The 25,802-nt window shown below is 47.1% G+C and overlaps 1 protein-coding gene and 1 long non-coding RNA gene across 3 annotated transcripts in view; one reads left to right on the top strand and one right to left on the bottom strand.

Annotated features, from left to right (window-relative positions):
* Positions 1-25,766, bottom strand: LOC132534659 (uncharacterized). Its single transcript, XR_009546397.1, has 3 exons — positions 25,614-25,766; positions 20,188-20,329; positions 1-1,108 (listed from the first exon to the last, which is right to left on the bottom strand). It is a non-coding gene; the product is annotated as an uncharacterized LOC132534659 (long non-coding RNA).
* SCOC (short coiled-coil protein) overlaps positions 1-25,802 on the top strand; it is a 37,435-nt gene that overhangs the window by 3,363 nt on the left and 8,270 nt on the right. The gene's annotated exons all lie outside the window — the stretch shown is intronic.

Raw genomic sequence — 25,802 nt, 5'->3', positions numbered from 1 at the left:
TGCAGCCCCTCTTGTTGCTTTCTCCCCACCTCCCAGGGCCGGTCTCTCCAGAGTAGCAATCATTGCTGTCTCTGCCGCTGCCTCTGGCCTCAGCCAATTAGCCCCTGACTCCGGGCTGCCAGAGCCTGTCTGGAGAAGTGGCAGCTTGTAATTTAACTTAAAAGGGGGATTTGTGGGGTTGCTGCGGTGTGTGAAAGGATTCACAGTGGGGAGCTGGGAACTGGTTTAAACAATACAAGGTTTATTAGGGTGAAACAGGTAAAAGGCAAAATAAGCACTTATCATCAAGGGTTAAGAGTACGCTAGGTCCCTAAAGTCTGAGTATGGTTATCAAAAGTTTAGTCCCATAAGATAAACAATTATCAGCTCAGGTAAAGGTTGCTCATGGCTGTAGAGGGGTCTAAACGTTTACCGGCTAGCAGAGTCACACGTGTTCAGTCCCCAAGAGAAGTAGCCATGTCAGATACTCCGCCAAGATTAATCTGACCAGGAGAAGCAGCAGCAGCCAAAGAGAGCGACGTGCTCCAAGTCCCTTGCTTTTATGCAGTCCCTCCTCTGCAGCACCTCCTCAGGCTGACGTCATTTGTATGCTAATAGTCCCCAACTCCTGTTGGGGTCACCACATCTTCCCCCCACCTCCCAGGGCCAGTCTCTCCAGAGTAGCAATCATCGCTGTCTCTGCGGCTGCGTCTGGCCTCGGCCAATTAGCCCTGACGCTGGGCTGCGAGAGCCTGACAGGAGAGGTGGCGGCATGGTGCTCCTCTCCAGCGGCAGGAAGTGTCACAGTGCCCTCCCTCCAGACTTGCTGAAGGCAGCCTGGGTCTGTAGAGCCCTCAGCCAGGTGCTGGGCCACGCAGGTGTCTGGCAGGAGGCCCTGTGTGCCAGCAGCCCAGGTTCAAGGCATGAACGGCTGTGCCCTTCTTGCCCCCCTGCCCCCAGAGCATCCAGATGGAGGAGGAGCGGCTTGTGGCTGCCCCCCTGGGAGGTGGGGTGCAGAGCCATGGTGCCGCAGGGTGGGACAGGGGGCTCTGAGCGTGAGGCCAGCATCCACCACCTGTACCGTCTCTCCCTGCTGACATTCACCAGTGACAATGGCCATGGACATGAACTGAAAAAGATTATACCGACGTGTCAGGAGAGATTAGCTCTAATAGGGCGGAAATGGGTCTTTTAGTGGAATTGAACACGTGTATTCATTACAGCAGCCATGGCAGCAAGTCTCGCAGATCTTAGTTGGCATTTGGATCCCATCTAAGCATAGATAATGACAGCGGCCGGGCGGCCCGTCCGCTCCTGTAAGCTGCAGGTAATATGCACGGTGGCAGTAGGGCTGCTCCACTGGCCCAGCAAAACGCCTCAGCAACTGAGCATAAGAGATTCAGTAGGAAGCAGGAGCTTAGCCCCGCTCGCAGAGCCGAGAGGGCGGTGGTGCTGGGTCGCACTGCTGTGCCACTCAGAACTGCAAGCGCTCTGTCTTCCAGGAGATCTTCAGTCAGGGGAAACCCACTGAACCGAATTAAATGATCTCAAAGAACACAGCCGGCGACTAGTTTTAATAAATAACTGCAGAAATGCAGTGTTCGTACAGTAGTAAAGTCTTTTCATGGGTCTGCAGTGAAAAGTCTCATCTCCTCCTCCAAGGAACAGTGTGGATATGCCCGGAATTCCTTTAAGAGATAAAGTCCTCCACCAACCAGCTTATCAGCAGCGTGCTCTCCCCCTTCTTAGATTAACAACAAGGGGGTGAGAATTCTTTTTTTCCCTTCTTTTTAAAAAGATTTTATTTATTCCCTTTTGTTGCCCTTGTTGTTTTATTGTTGTAGTTATTATTGTTATTGATATCATCGTTGTTGGCTAGCACAGAGAGAAATGGAAAGAGGGGAAGACAGAGGGGGAGAGAAAGACAGACACTTGCAGACCTGCTTCACCACCTTTGAAGCCACTCTCCTGAAGGTGGGGTGCTGGGGGCTTGAACCGGGATCTTTATGCTGGACATTGTCCTTTGCACCACGTGTGCTTAACACACTGCACTACCGCCCGACTCCTGAGAATTCTTAACGACAGATTGATATAAAATCTTTCATGGGCTGGAGAGACAGCATAATGGTTGTGCAAAGAGACTTTCATGCCTGAGGTGCCAAAGGTCTTAGGGTCAATCCCCAGCACCATTATAAGCCAGAGTTGAGCAGAACTCTGGTGAAAAATGAAAAAAAAAAAATCTATGAAGAAGTTATTTCCTAATTGTGCTACTGCTTTTCCAGAGGAAAACAAAGTTGACTTCCAAACCTGGTGGCTTTTTTTTTTTTCCTGGTGGCTTTGATTAACTTGAGGCCATATGCGGAAGCCACGCTGGCCTGTCCCAGTCTCCCCCTGCTGAGGAGGGGCAGATGGTGCTGTCCAGCTAGGGCTGGCATGTCGCTAAGGCCCCGGGGGACCAGGTCAGTGGTGAGCATGGCCCCTGCCTGCTGGACTTGTTCCAGATACATGGTCAGAGCTCGGTCTCTTCAGAGACCTTGGTTTCACTTCAGAGGACTTTGAAGGTTGTCTTTGAGCCTTCAAGGAGTACAGCGTGCAGAGGGGAGGAGGCTGGCTTGAAAAGGCCAGGACAGCCCAGGGGAAGCAGCTTCCCTTGTGCTCCATGACCCCAGGAATAAGAGGTGGAAAGGTTCCCAGAGCGCTGAGGGGCCCGCAGGAAGCAGTACACATACCTGCCCCAGAACAGGGAGCTGTGACAGCCACTCCGGACAGGCAGGCTTTGACTTCAGAGAGACCACAGCACTGGTTTTGCTGCCTCTGCCCCAGGCACTGAAAATGGAAGGGGCTCTGACCATTCACAGGAGGAGCCCCGAGGACAGGGCCCCTCCTTTCTGTTGGCAGCCTGACCTCTGGGGGCTCCTTTCACCAGCTGTCCTGGTGCCCAGCCCCCAGACACTGTTCTTAAGTCCTCTGCAGCTGTCTCCTCATTTAATCAGCATGCTCATGTTTCTTTTTCTGTTTCTTTCTTATTTTTGTTTGTTTTCTTTCTCCTACCAGGGCTATCACTGGGGTTCAGGGTCAGCACTACGAATCCACTGTTCCTTGGTGGCCAGTTTTCTCTCTCTCTCTCTCTCTTTCTCTCTCTTTTCTGGATAGGACAGAGAGAAATTGAGAGAGGAGGAAGAGCTAGAGAGGGAGAGAGAAAGACACCTGCCGGTAGGAAGCATGGGCTTGAACCTGGGTCTTTGCACATGGCAATGTGTGTGTTTAACCTGGCACGGCACCCCCTGTGCCATATCACCTCATTGCTGCACACACCCACCACTGCACACACAACACACACCCCTACTGCATATACAGCACACACACACACACACACACACACACACACACACACACACACACAGGTCCCCCCCCCCCCCCCGACTCTCCACACTCCACAGAGCTTCCAGACTTGGGCTCAGTTTCAGCTCCGCCTAGGTGAGGGCAGGACAGTAGCAAAAGCTATCTGAGAAAGCTCACATGTTGACACACAGCCAGCCTTCCCGCTCCCGGCAGAGGCCACCCTGCCTTTTCCCCAGCAGGCCGAGGATGATTATCACGATTTGCTCATCCCCGAGGACCTTGAGCTTCCATCCTCAGCGCAAGAGCCATGGGGCCACGGTGACTGGTTAGCAAGTCTTGTCGAGGAGAGCCCTTACGTCTTTCCAGCTATCCTCTCCTTTATATTTCAACTGGTGAGAGCCTCACACTCTTCCAGTATGCAGCGGAGTTCTGGCTCCTCTGCGCATAGCCAGTGAACTAAGAGGACTGACTGGGGGCTCTGTGGCGGAGCACCTCATAGAGAGCACATTTTATCATGTAACAGGACCCAGGTTCAAGCCCCCAGGTCCCACCTGCAAGGGGAAGCTTCACAAGTGGTGGCACAGTGCTGTGGGTGTCTCTCCTTCTCTCTCCCTCTTTGACTCCCCCTCCCTCCCAGCTTCTCTCTATCCTATCATATAAAGTAAATGAATACTAAATAAAGAAAAGAAACTCAGAATGTAAGTAAATCAGTTATAGCTGATGTCTAGTTTGAGAGTCACAGTGGGCAGTGTCTGTCAGTTTCTAAACACTCAATTCCTCAGCCAAGGTCTCCAGATGAAATTCTTAGTGGTCACTGAGCACACAACTGCCCACAACAGTCAGTATTTCCCAAAGAGCCAGCCCGCCACCCTGCCCCAATGTGTTCTCATCACCAGCGGGGCTTCTTCCCCGACCCGTCTCGCCAGTGAGGACAGGCTCCTTCCCCGACCCGTCTCGCCAGTGAGGACAGGCTCCTTCCCAGACCCGTCTCGCCAGTGAGGACAGGCTCCTTCCCCGACCCGTCTCGCCAGTGAGGACAGGCTCCTTCCCCGACCCGTCTCGCCAGTGAGGACAGGCTCCTTCCCCGACCCGTCTCGCCAGTGAGGACAGGCTCCTTCCCCGACCCGTCTCGCCAGTGAGGACAGGCTCCTTCCCCGACCCGTCTCGCCAGTGAGGACAGGCTCCTTCCCCGACCCGTCTCGCCAGTGAGGACAGGCTCCTTCCCCGACCCGTCTCGCCAGAGACGGGTTGGCTCCTTCCCAGACCCATCTCACCAGTGAGGACAGGCTCCTTCCTCTTAACATGCACTCATCAACTGCTACAGGAGTCAGGCCAATTTAGAGCTAAATTATCACTTCCTAGAAACCAAAGTGTGTGTAATATTTCTGTCATGTTCCAATGATTACAGCTTTAGAGTTTTAAACCTTTTCAGGAAGGGAGGTAGAACATGAAAACAGGTATTGGAGGTGATTAATCAGCTGCCACTCGAGTCTCCCAATAGGTTCTCAATTCTAGTGATGATTAGAAAGGCAACTAGATTGTTTAGAAATCTGACTTAACACTTTGGAGCCACACACACACACACACAAACACACACACACACACACACACTTTTGCTAACTCATCACAGACAAAAGTAGGGGTGTCACAAAATTAAATATTTGACATAAAAACACATCTTACTAACTAGTGTATATCTTAGGTGAGCAATGGTAACAAGAGTTTATTTATTTATTTATTTACTTACTTACTTACTTAATTGTTTATTTGCCACCAGGGTCATCACTGGGGTCTGGTGCCTGCTTGAGAAATCCATGGCTCCTGGTGGCCGTTTCTTTGCTTTTCATTTTATTTTTTTTTATTTGATGAGGCAGAGAGAAATTGAGATGGGAGGAGAGACAGACAAACAGACAGATAGATAGAGAGTAAGAGAAAGAGAGAGAGAGACACACCTGCAGACTTACTTCACTGCTCTTGAAGCTTTCATCCTGCAGGTGGTGAGTGCGGGGATTGAACCCCAGTTTTTGTGCATGGAAAGTGGTAACGTGCGCGTGGGAAGTGGTAACATGCGCGTGGGAAGTGGTAACATGTGCGTGGGAACTGGTAACGTGTGCGTGGGAACTGGTAACGTGTGCGTGGGAACTGGTAACGAGCGCGTGGGAAGTGGTAACGTGCGCATGGGAAGTGGTAACATGTGCACTCAACTGGGTGTTGCCACTGCCCAGCCCTAGTAACAAGTACTCATGGAGTAGGTATTTATGCAGGCACTGTGCTACGACTTCACACTCGGAATCTCACTGACCCCTCTGTATTTTCTGATTGAGGACATGGACTCAGGAGTGAGTATCAGGGTGCAGGACAAGTCACCAGAACCCTCTGGGTTCTTCAGAGCCTGGACAAGTTTTCACATAAGCATCAGAGAGATTGGGAAGAAAAATAAACACGGAAGATGTTATCAGTCATGTGTATTTTCCCCTGTATACAAAGAAGAGACTCAGAAAAACAGAGCAACTCACCCGCATGGCTTTCAAACAAAGCTCTGAAAACCCACGGACGGCTTAGCCTAAGGTCAGGGGAAGGAAGAGGTGTTCCAAGAAGACACGTAAAGAGAGCAGGTTTCAGTTCTGCTGGCTTGAAGGGAGAGGGGGTCGGGGGGGGGGTCTCACATGGCCGGGGAGAGGCCCTCAACAGAGAAGTCCACACACACTCTCTCCACACGCCACCCCCGGAATCTACACTACGCCTTTCCCCCTTTTGCCAAAGACGTACAGGGGGTGGCAGGTCTTAGTTACCCTACCTTTGTAACATGTGCAGAGTAGAGCTGGGATTCCAGCCTGGGTCTGAGTGATGTCAAAGCCTCTGCCAAAGGACAGTGCATCAGGACAGTGGAGATGGGCCGACGTGGAAGCTCCAAGGGACCCACGCACAGGTACTGAATAAAGAAACCAGGTCCCTACTTTTGTGACGAGGTCAGTGTTACAAACACGCCACCAGAGAGCCAGAGGTCTCGAGAGAAGAGCCCCAGAGGTCCTCCTGCAATACTGGAGTATTCTCAGGCAAGAAAGGGAGGCTGTGAAATGCAGTCTATGTCATGTGGACGACCGTGGGGAAGCAATGAGTCCACGTGAGCTCAGGAGGTGTATTTATCAGTGCAAGGGGCTTGCAGGCCATTCATTCCATTTGCATGGCTTACTTATGCCGTGGTGTTTTTTTTTTCCTTTAAAATAAGATGTTAACATTAGAGGCTTGCTAATATGAGGAGGCAAAGCACTAATCCTAACATGAGGGCAGATCCTGAGAAGCATGTAAATACCAGTGCTTGGCTTAGAGACAGCTAGCAAAATATCACTACTGCCATTTGCATTTTCAGTGAGGAAGGCATACCACTTAGGAAAATAAAATACAGGAGGAAGAAAAAGCAGCTATAAGGTACAGAGGGCAGAAAATGGAGTTAATTTGTGTAAATTGTATGGATCTTACTTTTTACTGACAGAGAAAGAGAGAATAAGACAATGCACTACGAATCCACTGCTTGGGTGGCCATTTTCCCCCACTATTGTTATTGTTGTTGTTGTTGGATAGGACAGAGAGAAATGGAGAGAGGAGGGGAAGACAGAGAGGAGGAGAGAAAGACAGACACTTGCAGACCTGCTTCACCACTTGTGAAGCGACCCCCCTGCAGGTGGGGAGCTGCGGGTTCAAACCGGGATCCTTACGCCAGTCCTTGTGCCTTGTCCATGTGTTCATAACCCGGTGCACAACTGCACAGTCCCTCAGGCTCCACTGTTTTATGTGGTGCCAGGGATCAAAGCTAGAGCCCCAGTCAAACTGCCAGTAAGTCACCTTAATATCAGGAAGTTTGCAGCTACCTTAAGAAAAGCCTTTCCCGGGAGTCGGGCAGTAGCGCAGCAGGTTAAACACAAGTGGCAGGAAGCGCAAGGACCAGCGGAAGGAACCTGATTCAAGCCCCCGGCTCCCCACCCACAGAGGGGTCACTTCAGAGGCAGTGACATTAATAACAACAACAATAACTACAACAATGTAACTGATGTCTAGTTTGAGAGTCACAGTGGGCAGTGTCTGTCAGTTCCTAAACATCAATTCCTCAGCCAAGATCTCCAGATGAAATTCTTAGTGGTCACTGATCACACAACTGCCCACAACAGTCAGTATTTCCCAAAGAAACCCGCCCCCCCTGCCCAAATATGTTCTTATCACGGACGGGGCTCCTTTCTTGCCAGTGAGGACAGTGAGGACAAAAGAGAATAAATGAATATAAAATAAAGAAATTAAAAAAAGAAAAGTTTTTCCCTTTGGATTCTTTGAGAGCGAGTGATCCATCAGTGTTCCTCCATCCCCAGAGGCTTCTTTGTGTTTCCTGCAAATGAGGAGTTTCTCCCTCATAACCACAGTACAGCCATCAAAATCGGGGAGGCGACATTCATATACCTCTAGCCTGCACAGTGCACCAGCCGCCTTGGCAACACTTTACCGGAAAAGCTTCCAGCTCAGCATCAGCTGGGGCCCGGGGTAACAGTCCAGGCTGGTAGAGTGAAGGACTTGCAGAGTTTGCATTTAGCATTTAAGAGGCTTTACTTCCCTACCATCTTCTGGAACAATCCTCCCATCTCTAGCGGACTCCTTTGAGCTTGAGCTTTTCAAAACTCACACTACAATTATTTGTTAAAATGTCCCCCGAGGTCAGTAAGTCTGGAAATACCTGGTGTGTTCCTCTCACTGTGTCCTGTCATGTGGCTCCTAATCTCTATTTACCCCTGTCCTATGTGAATCTGGAGGCTAGCTTTGATGCCCTGCTCACAGTGGTGTCTCACTCTTTTTTTGAAACTAACTAGTGAGTGGGGGAGACAGCATAATGGTTCTGCAAAAAGATACTCATGCCTGAGGATCCAAGAACCCAGGTTCAATGCCCCACACCACTATACTACTGTAAGCCAGATCTGAGTAGTGTTCTGGCAAAGACTTAATTGATAAATGAAAAATATGTACACACGCACACGCACGCGCACGCATGCACACACATACACACGCAGCTGGGAGGTGGTGCAGAGATGGAGTTCTGGACTTGTAAGCATGAGGTCCTGAGCTGTAGGCTGGGCAATGGATATGCCAGAGGGCTGTGGTGGCCTCTACTCCCCTTTCCTCTCTCTCTTAGCTCATGAAATAAAATAAACCTTTAAAAGAAGTTATTAGCAAGTACTGTGATGATGGGAGATATTTTGAGGCCGTATCAACATCCACACCAGACTGGGTTAGGACGCAAGGCTCTCCTGAGTGGATTCCAGTCCCAGCTACACCCTCGGCAAAGGGAGGAGGAGGAGCTGCATACTATCATTAAATCTGTTTGCTGTATTTTAATCAGTTTTTAAAAATATTTATTTTTCATTTATTTATTCCCTTTTGTTGCCTTTGTTGTTTTCTTTATTGTTGTAGTTATTATTATTGTTGTTGTCGTTGTTGGATAGGACAGAGAGAAATGGAGAGAGGAGGGGAAGACAGAGAGGGGGAGAGAAAGACAGACACCTGCAGACCTGCTTCACCGCTTGTGAAGCGACTCCCCTGCAGGTAGGGAGCCGGGGGCTCGAACCGGCATCCTTATGTTGGTCCTTGTGCTTTGCGCCACCTGCGCTTAACCCACTGTGCTACCGCCCGACTCCCTATCTTAATCAGTTTTATATTGTTGCTGAGGACTTATTCTGATGCAGTCTCCGCCCCCAGGTTTTTCTATGCCCCGCTAAATCCTAGAGTGCCCCCTTTCAACCAATCCTGGCTCCGCCCCCAGGTTTTCCTATGCCTCGCTAAATCCTAGAGTGCCCCCTTTCAACCAATCCTGGCCCTACACGTCACCCCTGGTTGTCGCCCAATAAAAAGCCCCCTCACCCCTCCCCTCGCTCTCTCTGGGCTCTCGGCTCTCCCTCTCTGAGGTCTCGCTCCCTGCTCTCCCCCCGTGGTCGGCCATTGCTGGCTGGCTCCACGTGGTCTGAACCAAACCTCCCCCCCATCCTATAATAAAGATCTGTGTACCCCTTTGCTCTGGACGTCCGCTCTCTTCTCCGCGGTGCAGCCCGACACCAGACCACCTCAACAACATCTGGCGCCCATCGTGTTCCGTACCCACACCACGCCCGGCCTGAGGTCTCCGAAACCGCCCAGACACAGGTAAGTGGCATCCGCCCACTTCTGTGGCCCCGCGTTTCCCTCCACTATGGGAAATTTCTCGTTTTATGAGGAGGTGTCCCAGTCATTATTTCTTGACCTGGGACAGATTCCCGCTGTCATAAAAGGTTTAATTTTCGCTACCCCTTGGATTTTTTTAACTGTGGTCGCCACTTTCAAGATATGTAAAACGTGGTATGCCATAAGGATAAGTGACCTTGAGGCTGAGGTACGAGAGTTAAATCACATGTGCTTAAGACTTAGACATCCTAAGCGATCAGCGGCTAAACCCAAGAATTCCGTTCCCACAGACACGCACACGTGTTCGGACGCTCCTCCTCTGACCCCACCCCCTTCCGCCGTTCAGGTTTCAGCTCAGCCTGCGTTCCTGAACCCTGCCCCTTCCGTCCCGGTTTCAGCTTCCGTTTCAGCTCCGCCTGAGGCGCCTGCGTTCCTGAACCCCGCCCCTTCCATCCCGGTTTCAGCTCCACCTGCGTTCCTGAACCCTGCCCCTTCCGTCCCGGTTTCAGCTTCGCCCACGGCCCCTGCCTCCGCGGTTTCAACTCTGCCTGCAGCTTCTGCATTCCTGAACCCCGCCCCTGCCCCTGCTGTCCCAGTTTCAGCTCCGCCTGCAGCTTCCATTTTCCTGACCCCGCCCCCGGCCCCTGCTGCCATGGTTTCAGCTCCGCCTGAGGCTTCCTCGTCCCTGACCCCGCCCCCTGCTGATACATCACCATTAAGAGATCTAGTGGCAGAGATACGAGAGCTAAAGGATATTTTTTCAGCATTTAAGGATTTTAAACCATGTGCAGTCCACCCCGGGAGCTCCGTCCCCGTAGATATGCGTTTAGTCTCCCCTGCAGCCACTACAGCAGTTTCTACTGAACTTTCCACTTCTGTAGCTCCCTCTCCCGCGCCACCGGACCAAATCCACACATTCCCGGTAAACTTGGCCCCTTCTAAACAAAACCCTCAGCCGTGGCAGCCATATTCCTCGAAAGAACTTGGAACGCTCAGGCAAGCAGTCAGGGAGGACGGTATGCACTCTCCATGGACCAAGTCCGTTTTGAGAAGCTTTTACCAGCATTTAAATACACCACAAGACTGGAAAGAACTGGCTCGTGCTGCACTCCCAGACCCTCTCTATCTTCAGTGGCAGGCATGTTTCCGCGATGAGTGCTCTAGGCAATCGCAGGAAAATAGTAACAAACAGATAGAATGGAATTCTGATGCTTTGTTTGGAGCAGGAGCTTATGAATCTGGAGCTCAGCAGGCAGAAGCCAGGTTTCCAACTGGTTATTTTGAACAGGTACGCATCTGTGCAACACAAGCATGGGAAAGGGTGACCACACCTGATGTAGATCCATCAGCTCCCATTAACTCTTTTCACCAAGGCTCTGATGAGTCATTGGCGAGCTTCATCTCAAGGGTGAAGAGAAGCTTAGAGAGAAAGGTTTATAATCCTGACGTCCGCACACTACTCCTGCGCTCTATTGTCTGGGAAGGCATGACACCACAATTCCGTCAGGTATGCCTTAATCTTAAACACCTACACCCAGATAATTGGATTCTAGCGACACAGGAGCTTACATCAGGCAATTATGGGACACCCGCTACGACGCAGGTCTATGCAGTTGCCCCACGTAAGCAAAACGGGGCCTGCTTTCAGTGCGGTCGCCAAGGACATTGGCGTAACCAATGTCCTGATAAGTTGCGACCACGCCTCCAGTCAGGGAAACCACGCCTCCAGCCAGAGCAACCCCGCTTTCAGTCAGGGAGCCAGAGACCACGTACTGTTTGTCCAAAATGTCGTAAGGGGTTTCATTGGAAGAGAGATTGTTGGTCCCAATTTCATAAAGATGGTTCGCCCCTGAATGGTACAAATTCGGGGCCTGAGATTTTGTGGACCACTCCTGTTTTAGAACAAGGTCACCCTTCTATGACAGTAAAGATTGGCAATATTCCTTTTAAATTTTTGATTGACACGGGGGCAGCAAAGACGATTTTAAGGCAAGAAGAGGTTCCCCAAGATTGGGAACTCATCCCTGGACCCAGTTTACATGGAATAGGAGGGATGACAAGAGCATTTTGCACACGAGACTCGCTTATGTGGGAAGACCCAGAAGGTTCTACTGGACACTTCCGCCCTTTGGTAGCTAATATTAGCACCAACTTACTGGGCAGGGATCTTCTGGAATGTCTTAATGTTAGGATATCCACAGACGCCTCTGCAGAGCGTAAAACTCATTCCCGCGATACCAGGTCTATTCAGCACCCCCAATACTAAATGCCACTGTTCGTAGCCAAACACCCCGCTTAAGCTGGCTTTCTAATGAGCCTGTCTGGGTGGAACAGTGGCCTTTACCTAGGGATAAGCTAAAAATTTTAAAAGAGCTCGTCCGAGAGCAGTTGTCCTTGGGACACATTCGTCATTCTCGAAGCCCATGGAATACTCCTGTCTTTGTGATTAAAAAGCGCTCGGGAAAATGGCGCCTCCTTCAAGATCTCCGTGCAGTAAATAAAACCATGCAGGTCTGGGGCTCCCCCCAAAGGGGTTTGCCTCTTGCTTCTGCAATTCCCACGGGAATTCCAATCATAGCTATTGATATACAAGATTGTTTTTTCTCTATCCCCTTGCATCCGCGAGATTGTAAACGTTTTGCCTTCTCTGTTCCGTCTATTAATAATGCCAGCCCCGCTGACAGATTTGAATGGGTGGTGCTGCCCCAGGGTATGGCCAATAGTCCTACAATTTGTCAGGAGGCTGTTAAATCTGCCCTTGTCCCATATATTCATAAGGGCCTTAATATTTTTCATTATACAGATGATATTTTAATATGGGGAAAATCAGATACAGATCTCTATGCCTTACGTGATTTTCTCATTCCTGCATTAAAGAAAAGCGGCCTTAATGTAGCCCCTGAGAAGATACAGCTAATCCCTCCAATATCCTTCCTAGGTTCAGAGATTTCTCTAACGCAAATTCGTCCCTTAAAACCTAATGTTACCTTCCCTTCTAACCTTACTCTTGCTTCTTTACAAAGTTTTCTAGGAAATTTAAATTGGCTTAGGCAGTATCTCTATCTGCCCACAAGCTGCCTCCAACCACTGTTTGACCTGTTGAAAGGAAACAAACAGCCCTCTTCAAAACGTAAGTTAACTCCCGAGGCCTCCTTGGCACTGGAAAGGGTTAACCAGGCCCTCCAGGACATGCACCTTGTTCGATTCTCCCCCTCCTCTCCAGTAAACCTTCTAATCTTCAACTCCACCCCCACAGTAGTAGGGGCACTGTGGCAAGACCATGGGGTTCTCGAATGGCTTCACACGCCAGTAGGAGGAGCTCCAAGACTCCTCACTGAGATAGATGCGTTAGCATTCATGGTTCGCCAAGGGAGAAATAGGTCTGTGCAGGTCTTAGGGAAAGAACCGGATTTAATCATTCTGCCCTTTTCTCTCACAGATACAGAGTGGCTTATACGCCATCATTCCCGCTTTGCCATAAGCTTCGTGGGGTTTCCAGGACAAATAGATAACCATTTTCCTTCTAATAAATTGATAGCTTCTTTACCTCTTCTGCCTCTACTAGCACCTAAACTTTTCTCTCGGGATCCCATTCCCTCTGCTCCTACAATCTTTACTGATGGCGGAAAAAGGGGAGCTGCTGCCCTTATATATTACCCAGACAAACAATATCCTAAACCTCTCTTTACTGAGCTTCCTGATAATTCCCCTCAGTACAAAGAACTTTATGCTGTTTTTCTTGCACTAAAAGCTGTACCAGAATCCTTCAACCTTTTTTCTGACAGTGTGTATACTGTTAACTTACTTCCATGGCTTGCTCGTTCGTATGTGAAAATTGATGACAACCCACTTTCCCCTCTCTTGATTCAAATCGCCTCTATGCTCTGTTCTCGAACCCAACCACTGTATATTCAACACCTTCGTTCCCACAGCCCTCTTCCTGGTTCCCTGTCCGAAGGGAATGCCGCAGTTGACCGCCTTGCCTCCACAGGAACTTTCCCAGTCTCTGTCTCTGATCCTGCTAATTTTCACTCTCTAACCCATGTTAATCTTAAAGGCCTTCAAGCTCGATTCCCTGATGTTCCTGTACCACAGTTAAAACATATCCTTGCTACATGCTCTTCTTGTGCAAATCTCATAAAGACACCTGCTATCCAGACCCTTGGGGTTAACCCCCGAGGTTTAAAAGCTAATGCTATTTGGCAAATTGATGTCACCCACATACCAAACTTTGGCAAACAAAAATATGTGTTTGTCTCAATTGATACCTTTTCTAAATTTATGTGGGCTACAGCTCAGACAGGAGAAAGTGCTAAAAAGCTTGTAAGCCATATGCTCTCTTGTTTTGCCGTTATGGGGGTCCCATTACTTTTGAAAACAGACAATGCACCTATGTTTTCAAGCAAACAATTTAAAGATTTTTGTTCCCTCTGGAATATTACTCATACCACGGGCATTCCCTACAATCCACAGGGACAAGGCATTGTCGAAAGGGCCCATCAAACACTGAAGGCTCAACTAAATAAAGATAAAGGAGGAACATATCCCCCCAATATCCAGCTAACAAAAGCCTTAACTACGTTAAATCTCTTTAATATTTACAATAACTCAGCCTTACCCCCTATTATTCTTCACTGGCAAACACCATCTACCCTCCCATCTATTAAGGTGAAATGGAGAGACCCACTCGATAAAGTTTGGAAAGGGCCTGACCCATTATTGACCATGGGAAGGGGTTTCGCATGCATTTTCCCTCAAAATTTCTCTAAACCTGTCTGGGTTCCTGCCCGCCATGTCCGACAATACCCGCAGGATGGCGCTGTTATTCCTGAAGAACAAGAAATACTACAAGAGGACCAGATGCAGGATACATCCCAGGACCCGTAATACGACATGGCAGAACCTGCAAATCTGGCTCACAGAGACCTCTCTCCTACCCTTTCCCTGTATGTCTTATGTTATAACTGGCCAGTTGTTTTTGTGAATGAGTGTGTTAAATGACAAAATTTTTTTTCTTTTTTTTTGCATGACCCATCTGCTTGGAGTACTCTAAAAGGTTATTGGCCTTATATAAAAATGCTGGACGCAGCCAAAGTTTCTGGAGACGTCCAGAAACATTCCAAAAAATTTTTTTTCTTTCTCCCTCTTTTGAATTTTATATATAGTATTGGTATATATGTAAGTGTTTAGTCTTAAACTGTGTGACTAATGACAGATTTAGAATTGTTTTTAAATAATGTGTTTTTATAACAAAAGTTCTTTTTCCTCCAGTTTGTTATAACTAAATGTTTATGGGTATGTCTCAAGTTTGGTAACACTAACTTAACGGTCAGAAGTGTAACCCTACAGCTACACTTTTACCAGACAAGGTAAATATTAATTGTTAAGGTAACTTACTATTTAGGTAAAAGTCTAAATGTTCAACGTGACTATTCATTCCCAAAACTAAACTATATAAATTTTATATACAGGACACCTTTGAAGGGCCCCCAAAGGTGCCCTGTAAACTATCTTGTGGAAATTAATCCACAACAGATCTGGCATCAATCTGGCACTGTAAACGTTAAAATCATTGTCACGAATATGCGTTAACTCTCTAAGCAATTTGAGTCTGTTTAAAATACATATTTTAGCTAAAATTGGTCTCAAGATCCTGCGGTAGAGGCTGCTACAGGAGGTCACATTAGATGACCTTTTAATAAATCATAAAGAGATTCTAAACCAATTATAATCATCGAGGTACCAACTATAACAAACCTATAACTTGTTCCCAGTTCAAATTAACCACGAGAAGCAGATTGTTTGTGTTTCTTTCACAGGAATCCCGGAAAAACCATCTGAACCCCTGCACACCCTGACGTCACTCACTAGATGGCACGACTACCGTGGCACACCCCCCGAAACCCTAGATGTCACTCAACGTGATCTGAAGAACCTGATACACGAATTCCAAGGACAGAACTTTCTTCATGCCTGGTTACCGTTCCTGCTTCTGACCTGCTTGTTACGTGTTGGCAGTTCCAGCTAGCTATCTACAAAAGAGCAACATTCCAGCGGCTGACCTCCCTCATGCAGCGTTGCATCCCCTGCCAATTCCTCCCCTAGCCATCTACTTCGGACTGAGACTTGTATCGGACTTTCTGACATACCCTATATACATTTTACACAATTTTGAAGCAGCTTATTTCCCTTCACGCTGCTGGTTTTTCATAGACTAATCCTGAGTAATTCATAGACTTTACAGACTGTTGCCTTGAGGACTATACAATGCCAAATAGCCCCTCTGTTTGGTGGGTCATGCCTCCTGCCGCCCCCTCACTATGTACCCTTGCCCTTTTCCCCACTCAAGCAGGGAATGTTCCTTTACACACCAATCCTTCCCTTCACACCCCACTGACTTTTACTTCTCCCCTTCGTGTCCCTTCCTATTTTGTTATGTCATTTAGGCTTATGTCCAAAAGGTTTCTGCCCCATGATAGTCTTTTATAGACTTTGTACATCTTATGCAATTACTAGATAGAAAGATAGAAAAGATGTAGAGATACTGTGAAGAGATGGTTGAGCAGGCTGCGCTTAAACCTATGAGATGAGTCTCTCCAGGTAAGTCTCTCTCTCTGAAGAGGGGTTGAGCACAGGAGGACATTTAAATCTCACAAGGTTGGCAGCCATTTAAGCCTTCCCTCCTCCACAGAAAGTCCTACATCTTCCCACCTGAGCATGGCATTCCTCTAAAACATTTAAGCATGCTCCATTTTTCTTTACTGTGTCCATTTAGATATAAAGGGATAGGAGGAGATGTTGCTGAGGACTTATTCTGATGCAGTCTCCGCCCCCAGGTTTTTCTATGCCCCGCTAAATCCTAGAGTGCCCCCTTTCAACCAATCCTGGCTCCGCCCCCAGGTTTTCCTATGCCTCGCTAAATCCTAGAGTGCCCCCTTTCAACCAATCCTGGCCCTACACGTCACCCCTGGTTGTCGCCCAATAAAAAGCCCCCTCACCCCTCCCCTCGCTCTCTCTGGGCTCTCGGCTCTCCCTCTCTGAGGTCTCGCTCCCTGCTCTCCCCCCGTGGTCGGCCATTGCTGGCTGGCTCCACGTGGTCTGAACCAAACCTCCCCCCCATCCTATAATAAAGATCTGTGTACCCCTTTGCTCTGGACGTCCGCTCTCTTCTCCGCGGTGCAGCCCGACACCAGACCACCTCAACAACATTATATGTATTCAATTCCTACTGCCCTGAGTGACTGAAGTTCCCACACTCACCGCATCTCCTCCTCTCTTACAAACTAGCCCATAGAACAGAGAGAGAGAGACTGAGAGAGAGAGAGGCTGAGCAGTAAGGAGGAAGGGGGCGTGCCCTGCCTTACCCGGCGAAGTGAAGCTGGGGCCGTCTTTTCCGATGTGGGTGCAGCACAGAGACGAGAGGAGGACCTGGTGTAGACGTCAGCAGTTCTCCAGGATGGCGGACAAGCAGCAGAGAACATTTCGCTTATTGAGCCCTTGGGTCTCGTTCAGAGGGCTGGAGGCTGCACATACGCACTACCCCAGCCACTGGCAGAGTTGTGACTTGGTGTTGGTTTTGGTTTTGGTTTTTCTCTAGAAATTGAGACTAAAAAGCATAGGCAATTCTACTCTTGTGATTCTTTAAAATTACAAAGTAGGGGTCTGGCAGTGGTGCACCTGGTTTAGCATACACATTGCAGTGTGCAAGGAACTGGGTTCAAGCCCCTGCTCCCCACCTACAGGGGGGAAGCTTCACTAGTGGTGAACTTGGTCTGCAGATATTTCTCTCTCTCTCTCTCTCTCTCTTCCTCCTTTTCTCCTTCCCTCCCTCCCCATATATCCCCTTCCCCTCTCAATTTCTGTTCTAGTAAATAAAATAGAAAAATCGGCCACCGGGAGTGGTGGCTTTGTTGTGCCTACACTAAGCCCCAGCGACAACCCAGGTAGCAGTAAAGGAAAAGAAATTCTAGAATAATGCTGTTGGGATCTGAGCAGATACAAATTGCTATGCTACCAGCAGAAATGTCACTAGAGAAAGGGGGAACCGACAGACGTGACAGAACTTTGTGAAGTGGAATGGTCTTGAATAGAGTTCGCCACCAGAGGTCACTAGCGCATCATCTCGCGGGGAACCAAGGCCTCCCAGTCACTTGCAAGCAGTTCCCTCTGTCCCCCAGTGATGTCCCCCAGTCTCTGCACGCATCCTGACACCCTCAGAGGCTCTGCTGTGTGGAGCAGGCGCTGGCCACGTCTCCTGTGCTGTCAGTGAAGACCCAGGGTGGAACTACTGGGGAAATTACTTTCCGGGGCCGTTTCTGCCCTCTCCCTGGGCTGGGACCAGGGCAGTGAGTCACTTGATAGAAAGTGGCCTGAACTCTGGGGGAGGCGACCAGCATTGGTGGTGACACTGTACTGTCCCCCTTGAGAAAACTCTATAAGGAAAAAGGAACAACAAAAATAGACATTTGACACAAAGCTCACGGTTATTCAAGTGGCAGGTCCTGGGGAGAGACAGTCACCAGTGGGAACTGAGTGCCACTGCTCACTGCTGGTCTGGGGGCTTCAGGCCCTGGCTGGCTGTCACCAGGGCCATCCCTAGGGGTGTCTCTGAGATGATGTCTCCCCGTGGCCCCATGGTCCTGTGGTTAGAGAGCGGATCGATTCCAATTTCCCCGGTACAGTTGTCTGGTTTCTGACCTTAGTGGTCCTTTCCTGGACTTCCCTCCACCACACATACACTAACTGGGCCCTCTGCCTCTCCATTGTGGGACCAAGGGGTAACGGGGGGACACGAGGACAACAGCAGACTGTGTGGAGCCCCTGCTGGTGCTTAGCTGTGAGGAATAGAATCCTTAGGCTGTAAGCCAGGCCCCCGTCTCCTTCTAATACCCATGATGCCTTTGCTTCTGCTCCTCTTCCTCATCCTTCTCTTATTCTTATTCTTATTGGTTTTAAAGAGAGATACACAGAGAGAGAAAGACCAGAGCACTGCTCAGCCCTGGTTGATGTCAGTGCTGAGGATTGAACTTAGGACCTCAGAGCCTCGGGTGCAGAACCACTATGCCATCTTCTCAGCCCAACTGGTTAGCTTCTAAGCCATGTAAAAGCCCAGATCCTACCAGAGCCTGAGTGAGGAGCCCTGCCAGGTTGGTCACTGTTAGTGCACATGGTTACAAGGGGAACAGAAAAGTCTGGAATCTGCTGGCATGTTGGAAGTAAGAAGATCCAGGAGTAGCCTGGCATTTTACAGTCTTGCCAGCAAGTCATGCTCTCTCTTTCCTGAATATAAGTCTTGACTCACCCTGCTCGAGTGCCTTCCAGAGACTCACTTCCACCTTCTTAAGCCCAAACCCCCTTATGCCTCAATGCCCAGGTAGAAAAGGCAGCAGAAAGCGTTCCTTGCTGAGGTGACTGATCATACAGCAGAGCCATGCTCAGAGGACTACATAATGCCAAGCGTCAGTGCTGAGCAGGGGCCCAAGAATAACTCTTACACGGGAGTAGGCAGCATAATGGCTATGCAAACAGACTCTCATGCCTGAGACTCCAAAGTCCCAGGTTCAATCCCCTGCACAACCATAAGGCAGAGCTGAGCAGTGCTCTGGTTAAAAAAAAAAAAAATTAAAGAAAAAAAAAAAAAAAAGAACAACTCACACAGGATGCTTCCAGAAGCCACAGCAGGCACGTCACTGAAGGCCATGTGGGCAGACATAACTAAACTATCCAGGGTTGACTCAGAGATGTGGCAGGCACCCAGTGAAACTTATTAGCGGTAAAGTCCTCAGTGTTACTTGACACAGTAGGAGAAATAGGATTAACAATTCCAGTAAAGTGAGCCTCTCCCTGCCTCCCCAATACACAGAGCCTCCTGGGCAAATGCTAGTACCTTCACAGAGGCTAGCACAGAGTGAACACAAAACTAAACTGTTAAATGAGTAAATGAACGGAAACTTGAATGAACAGATATAAGCAGTGTCTGAATGGGAGCCAAGGCCTCCTCTTCCTCAAACCAGTGCAATGCTGACAGGTCAGGTTTTCCAAACTAGTCATCTTCTAGTTGTGCCCCTTAACCAGACATTCACCTAGCATCATTTTTGAACTTATTTATGTTCTAAGCAACGCCACCTTCAAATTGAGAAGTAGCTGTATTAACCATATTTTCCCATTATGAAATATGAAACATCTTTTTAAATACTCATTATGAGGCTGGGAGGTGGTGCACCTGGCTGCGTGCACATGTTATAGTGTGCAAGGACCTGGGTTCAAGCCCCCAGTCCCCACCTGCAGTTGGAAAGCATCACAAGTGGTGAGGCAGTGCTGCAGGGGTCTGTCTCTCCCTCTCTATCGCCACCGTTCCTCTCCATTTCTCTCAGTTTCTAGGCAACTATAATAAGTAAAGTACATATTTTTTAAATCTCACTATATACAGTCAGAAATAAAAGCAATAACTTTAAGGAATGCTTACTAGACAACAACTTCACAGACTGACTCATCCTGGGTCAAATTCCCTGTTGTCATAGAATTCAAAGCTTGACTCCATACTTTGAATTCTCATTTGAGAAATTCTGGAGACCTTCTGAATTCTCACTTAGGAAACTCAAAAAACACACCAGGGATGTCTTATATTTTTCTCTTTTGCACAAACACATGAAAATAACTCAGTCAAATTACCTCAAATGATCGTTTGAGAAAAGTGTCCGTGAACAGCTCAGTTTACCAATTAGCAGTGTGGTGAACTACTAAGTCGAGTTTTGAAATCCAGTTTCCACAAGTATAATATGTTCTTGACTCACCCAGTTCAGGACGGCACATACTCCCCAGGGGCAGTCAACAACCTTTCAGGGGGAAATAAGTAAAAGGGAAAATGGCAGTTCTTATTTAGGAAAGAGACAGAACACATTTTGCAAATTAATGAGCCTAAACTATCAAGGAACACACCTGGCTACACTTGAAAATTATCAAAATGCCTGCATTTAGCATATTTCTCTTGAAAATACCCACAGTACATTTAGAACCTACTAATTACCTAGGACGTGTTAGAGGTTTTTAAGTGTATGTGTTTGACAGGCTGGAACGTCAAAGTGATCTGAGAAGTTCTCTACTTTCTCATGGCTTCTTCCTCACCTAACTGACTTGCACCACAAGATTTTGATTTGGAATTGCCCTATTCTCTATGAAGAGCATTTTGTGTGTGTGTGTGTGTGTGCATTTACAATATCTATGCGATTTATATTATCAGCATATGCAGATTTCAGAACATATGAAGAATGCTCGTCATTTTTTTATTATCTGTATTTAGTGGATCGAGACAGCCAAAAATCAAGAGGGAAGGGGATGATAAAGAGGAAGAGAGACAGAGAGACACCTGCAGCCCTGCTTCACCACTTGTGAAGGTGTACCCCTGCAGGTGGGGACTCGAACCTGGGTCCTTGCGCATTTTAACATGTGTGCTCAACCAGGTACGCCACCACCCAGCCCCTGAATACTTGTCTTACATCCAATGCAGTTTCAGTGATATCTAATTGTTTATTTTCCTTATTCAGAAGAGGAATATTTAAAATATTTAAAATATTTTAAATATTTAATATTTAAAATATTAAAAAATATTTTTATTTATTTTATTATTAGATAGAGACAGGGAGAAATTGAGAAGGGAGGAGAGATAGAAGAAGAGATGGAGAGATACCTGCAGTCCTTCCTCACCACTTGTGTAGCTTCCCCCTTGCAGGTAGGGACCAGAGGCTTGAACCTAGAACCTTGTGCACTGTCATGTGTGAGCTTAACCAGGTGTGCCACCTGGCCCCAGAAGAAGGGAACTTTTAAGGCTATTTTGAAATCGTTCTAACTGAAAACGATAATGGAAATATGGAACCCATTTTTCATATGCAAATGTGAAAAATAGATTTTTAGACATATTACAGAAATACAATTTATTGAATGCCCACTTCATGAGTAAGTTTTCAAATTTTTGACTTCCCTCTCTTTTATTTCCCCTTTGCCACTAGTGCTTCACTGGGCTTTGTTCCTGCATGATTCCACATCTACTGGTAGATTTTTTTTTTTCTTTCCTGATAAAGAGTGAAAGACAGAGTGGGAGAGAAAGAAACAGTGAGAAGGAAGTCAGACACCACAGCACGGCTTCACCACCTGTGAAGTTTTCCCTTTTGCATGGCGCCTATGTGGGAGGCCTAGAGCTCTAACCCAGGTCCTCACGCATGGCCCCGTCCACCTTCTTATTCTATCCACTTGGGTATATGACTCTTTTAGTTACCTTTTGGTTATTTCAAGAATTTCTTTCCCTAACCATTCAAGGACACATCTTTTTTTTAAAATTACCTTTATTTATTTATTGGATAGAGACAGGTAGAAATCGAGAGGGAAGGGGCTGATAGAAAGGGAGAGAGACAGAGAGACACCTACAGCCCTGCTTCACCACTCGTGAAGCTTTCCCCCTGCAGATGGGGACCAGGGGATCGAACCCGGGTCCTTGCGCACTGTAACATGTGTGCTCAGCCCGGTGCACCACCACCCGGCCCCTCAAAGATACATCTTAACTATCAGCAAGTTGCACACTGAAACTTATTATCTTTTTTTTATAAAGACTTTTCTAAAGACTTCCTATGAAGTTTTAATTATCTAGCAAGACTTATATTTTGATCTGAATTTTTTAATAAAGCATGTGACCCCCCCCCCCACATATAATCGTTGACATAACATGGTTTGTTTTGGTCAGCATTCCACATGGACTTGGCAGGAAAGCACCTTCAGGCTACTGACTGGGCTGTGCTACACAGGGCAGGGAGGTCAGGTCTAGTGCTAAGTCTTCTCTTTCAGCACTTTCCAAATCTGTCTACACTCGGCTGAAGTCACTGTTTTACTTTCCAAAATATTAATGCCGGTATACCATTTCTAGAGATTTGAATTTAAGAAGTCTTGGGGTGACTAGAGAAAAATAGAAACAGGCTGGGGGTATGGATCCACCTGCCAACAACCATGTCCAGCAAAGAAGTAATTCCAGAAACCAGACGTCCCACCTTCTGTACCCCCAAAAAAGAATGTTGGTCCATATTCCCAGAAGGGAAGCAATGTAAGGGGAAGGTGACCAGAGGGCTCTGAACTCCAATTCCATCAGGACTGGGAAAGAGAAGAGGAAAGAAGGAAGCAGTAATAGGTGTCAGTGTGACTTAGAAAAGAAGAGAAGGCAAGACCATAGGGAAGAAATGGGCAACTAGATGCAGATGTAGACAGCTACAATAGTCAGTCATATCTGCAACCTTGGGAGAACCACCGCAGCTGCCAATGGAGGGGACAGGGAATGGTGCAAAACTACACCCCTGTTATCTTATATATATAGTTTTATTTAATTTAAGTCTTTGCTTCCAGGGTCATCGCTGGGGCTTGGTGCCAGCACTACAAATCTACTGCTCCCGGCACCCATTTTATTTTGCTTCTATTTTATTGAATAGGACAGAGAGAAATTGAAAGGGGAGGGAAGATAGAGAGAGAGAGAGACAGAGAGACACCTGCAGCCCTGCTTCACCGCTTATGGAACACGCCCCCTGCAAGTGGGGAGCCGGGGACCAAACCTTGCGCATAGTCCTATGTGCGCTTAACTGGATGTGCCGTCACTGGGCCTCTCTCACCTCATAATTTTGTAAATTAATATTAAGTCACTAATAATATTAATTGAAAAAAAAAAAGGTTGGGGTATCACCTGTTGGAACTAATAGCTTGCCAGATGTTTTCTGATGTCCGAGCAAGCTGGGGGCCTGGGTTGTGCCCTGGGCGACTTTGCGTGCACCTGATTTACAAAGCTGACAGTGAAGACTTTCTCAGCTGTAGTCACATGTTTCTTAGTTCAGTTCTGTCAGATCTTACTAGGGCTATTTTGTAGCACAGCTAGGATTCTGCATCTCTTTAATCAAGTGATACTGTCTTCTCGCTTTTTAAAAAGATTAATTCACCCATTAACATAAGAGAGAGAGAGAGAGAGAGAGAGAGAGAGAGAGAGAGAGACAGGAGAAGGAGGAGAAGGAGGGAAGGAGAGGAGAACCAGAGCATCTCTCTGGCACATGAGATCCCTGGGATCAAACTCTGCAATTCTGGATTTTGAAAGTAACAGTCTGGCCACGGCGCCACCTGCTGGGTCGCCCCTGATCTTGTTTTAAAATGTGTTCCTCTGACTATCAGTGAATATAAAAAGTAAAAACAGAGCTTTTCTTACTTATGTTAAACATTTATATCTCATATTGTCAAAATTTTCTACATTATTAAATTATTACTGGTTTTAACTTGATTAAAAGCATCTTCTACTTGCAAAACTTATAAACTCTATGTAACACTCGACATTTAAAATCTTTTCCATAACAAAGGCATTATTATATGGAATTTAGCAAACTCTTCTCAGTGGCAATGTCATAAAGACACCATTTCCCCCCTGAAAGCTTAGAAGCTTAGAGTTTTGTTCTTAATGTATAACATTTACTTCAATTATAATTTAGTTTTGTGACATGGAATCTGGATCTAATTTCAAATTTAACTAAAACCACCATAATTTGCCTTTCCTTTTTTTAAAGATTTTATTTATTTATTAATGAGAAAGATAAGAGGAGAGAGAAAGAACCAGACATCACTCTGGCACATGTGCTGCCAGGGATCGAACCCAGGACCCCATGCTTGAGAGTCCAAAGCTTTATCACTGCGCCACCTCCTGGACCACCCATAATTTGCCTTTCCTAGAGTCAATTAGCAAAGTTACACTAATTACATCCCAAAGTAGCAAATAAGTCCCCCCCCAGCTTCATTAGTACTTACTCCTTTTCCTAAACCTTTGTTGATTACCAGTTGCAAGGTCAGGTACTCTCTCTTCCTGTCTACTCTTTTAAAATAGAATTAGTATATGATCTAGCAATTCCACATCTTGTTCTACACCCTCAAAAAGTTGAAGGAAGGGGCTGAGTGGTGGCACACTGAGCTGCATACACACCAAGCTTAAGGACCTGGGTTTCCAGACTCTAGTCTCCACCTGGAGGGTAGAAGCTTCAGATCAGTGAAGCCCGGTCTGCAGGTGTTTCTCTCTCTCTCTCTCTCTCTCTCTCTCTCTTCTTCTCTCCCTCTCTCCCTCTCCCTCTCCCTGTCTCTCTCTCTCTCCTTCTTTATCACCCCCAATTTCTCTGTTCTATCAAATAAAACAGAAAAAAGGGAAAATGGCTGCTAGGAATAGTGGATTCAAAGTGCAGGTACCAAGCCCCAGCAATAATCCTGGTGGGGGAAAAAAAAAAAAAAAGGAAGAGACTGTATCCCCCATTAGAACTAGTCAAAGCTGAAAATTGTGAGCTAGCTCCATATGCCTGACAAATGAGCAGATAAAATGTGCTCTACACAGACAATGGAGTAATGTTCAAACAGCCTTACGTTTGAACACATGCTACAACATTGGAAAGCCTTTGGGGCATTATGCTAGATGACATATTTCCCATAACTAAAGACAAATACATTTACAAGAGGTAATTAACGTAATAAAATTTATAAAGACGGACAAAATGGCAGCTACCAGCAGTGGGGGTAGGGGAGGCACGAGGGTTTGTTGGCAGCGCGGAGAGGTTCAGTTTTGAAAGATGAGAAGAGTTCTATAGGTTGGTTGCCCAGCAGTGGAGATATAACTAAAACTACTGAACTGTGCACTTAAAAAAAAGTTAAGATGGTTGAGCTTTTAGGTTATGGGTACTTTTACCCTCTGTAAAGCAGCAAACCCGTTCTTTTAGCAGAAAGAAAAAATCTCTTTTAGTAGTTCTCTTTGGCATCCTGCAATTTCACCAGATTATGCTCAGGTATGGATGGAACTTCTTGCTCTGATCCTGCCAAAAAATGTGTATCTCCTGAATGTGAGAGTTTTTTTTAAAAGGGAAGTGTAATAGGAAGTAGGTGAGGAGGGTATCTAAGTCTAAGTAGACACTACTTCCTTGTGAACTTGATACTGACTCGCTGCAGACTATTGTGTACTTTTGTTTTCAGGTATATATTCTGCCCTGATTTATAGATAAGTGTGAACATATACTCTATTTCATGGGACCTGGTCTATATCTAGGTTTTGGGACTTTGTTAGGAAGTGAACCCACCTCAGCATGTATCCAGGGACGTCAGGCATGGATTGTCAACCCTTCGGCCTCATTACTTTCATAGGATTCAAAGGTGAGACCTTTCCTTTCATAGGATTCTCTAATTCCATTCCAAGTGGTTCACTTCCTAGTGAATGTGAAAAGTTTAATATTCCACGATGTAATTTA

Source organism: Erinaceus europaeus, chromosome 19 (genome assembly GCF_950295315.1).
Source record: "Erinaceus europaeus chromosome 19, mEriEur2.1, whole genome shotgun sequence".
In the NCBI taxonomy this organism is placed as follows: Eukaryota; Metazoa; Chordata; class Mammalia; order Eulipotyphla; family Erinaceidae; genus Erinaceus; species Erinaceus europaeus.
The sequence above is the reverse complement of the archived record's forward strand: the minus strand, read 5'-3'. Positions and strand labels throughout refer to the sequence as shown.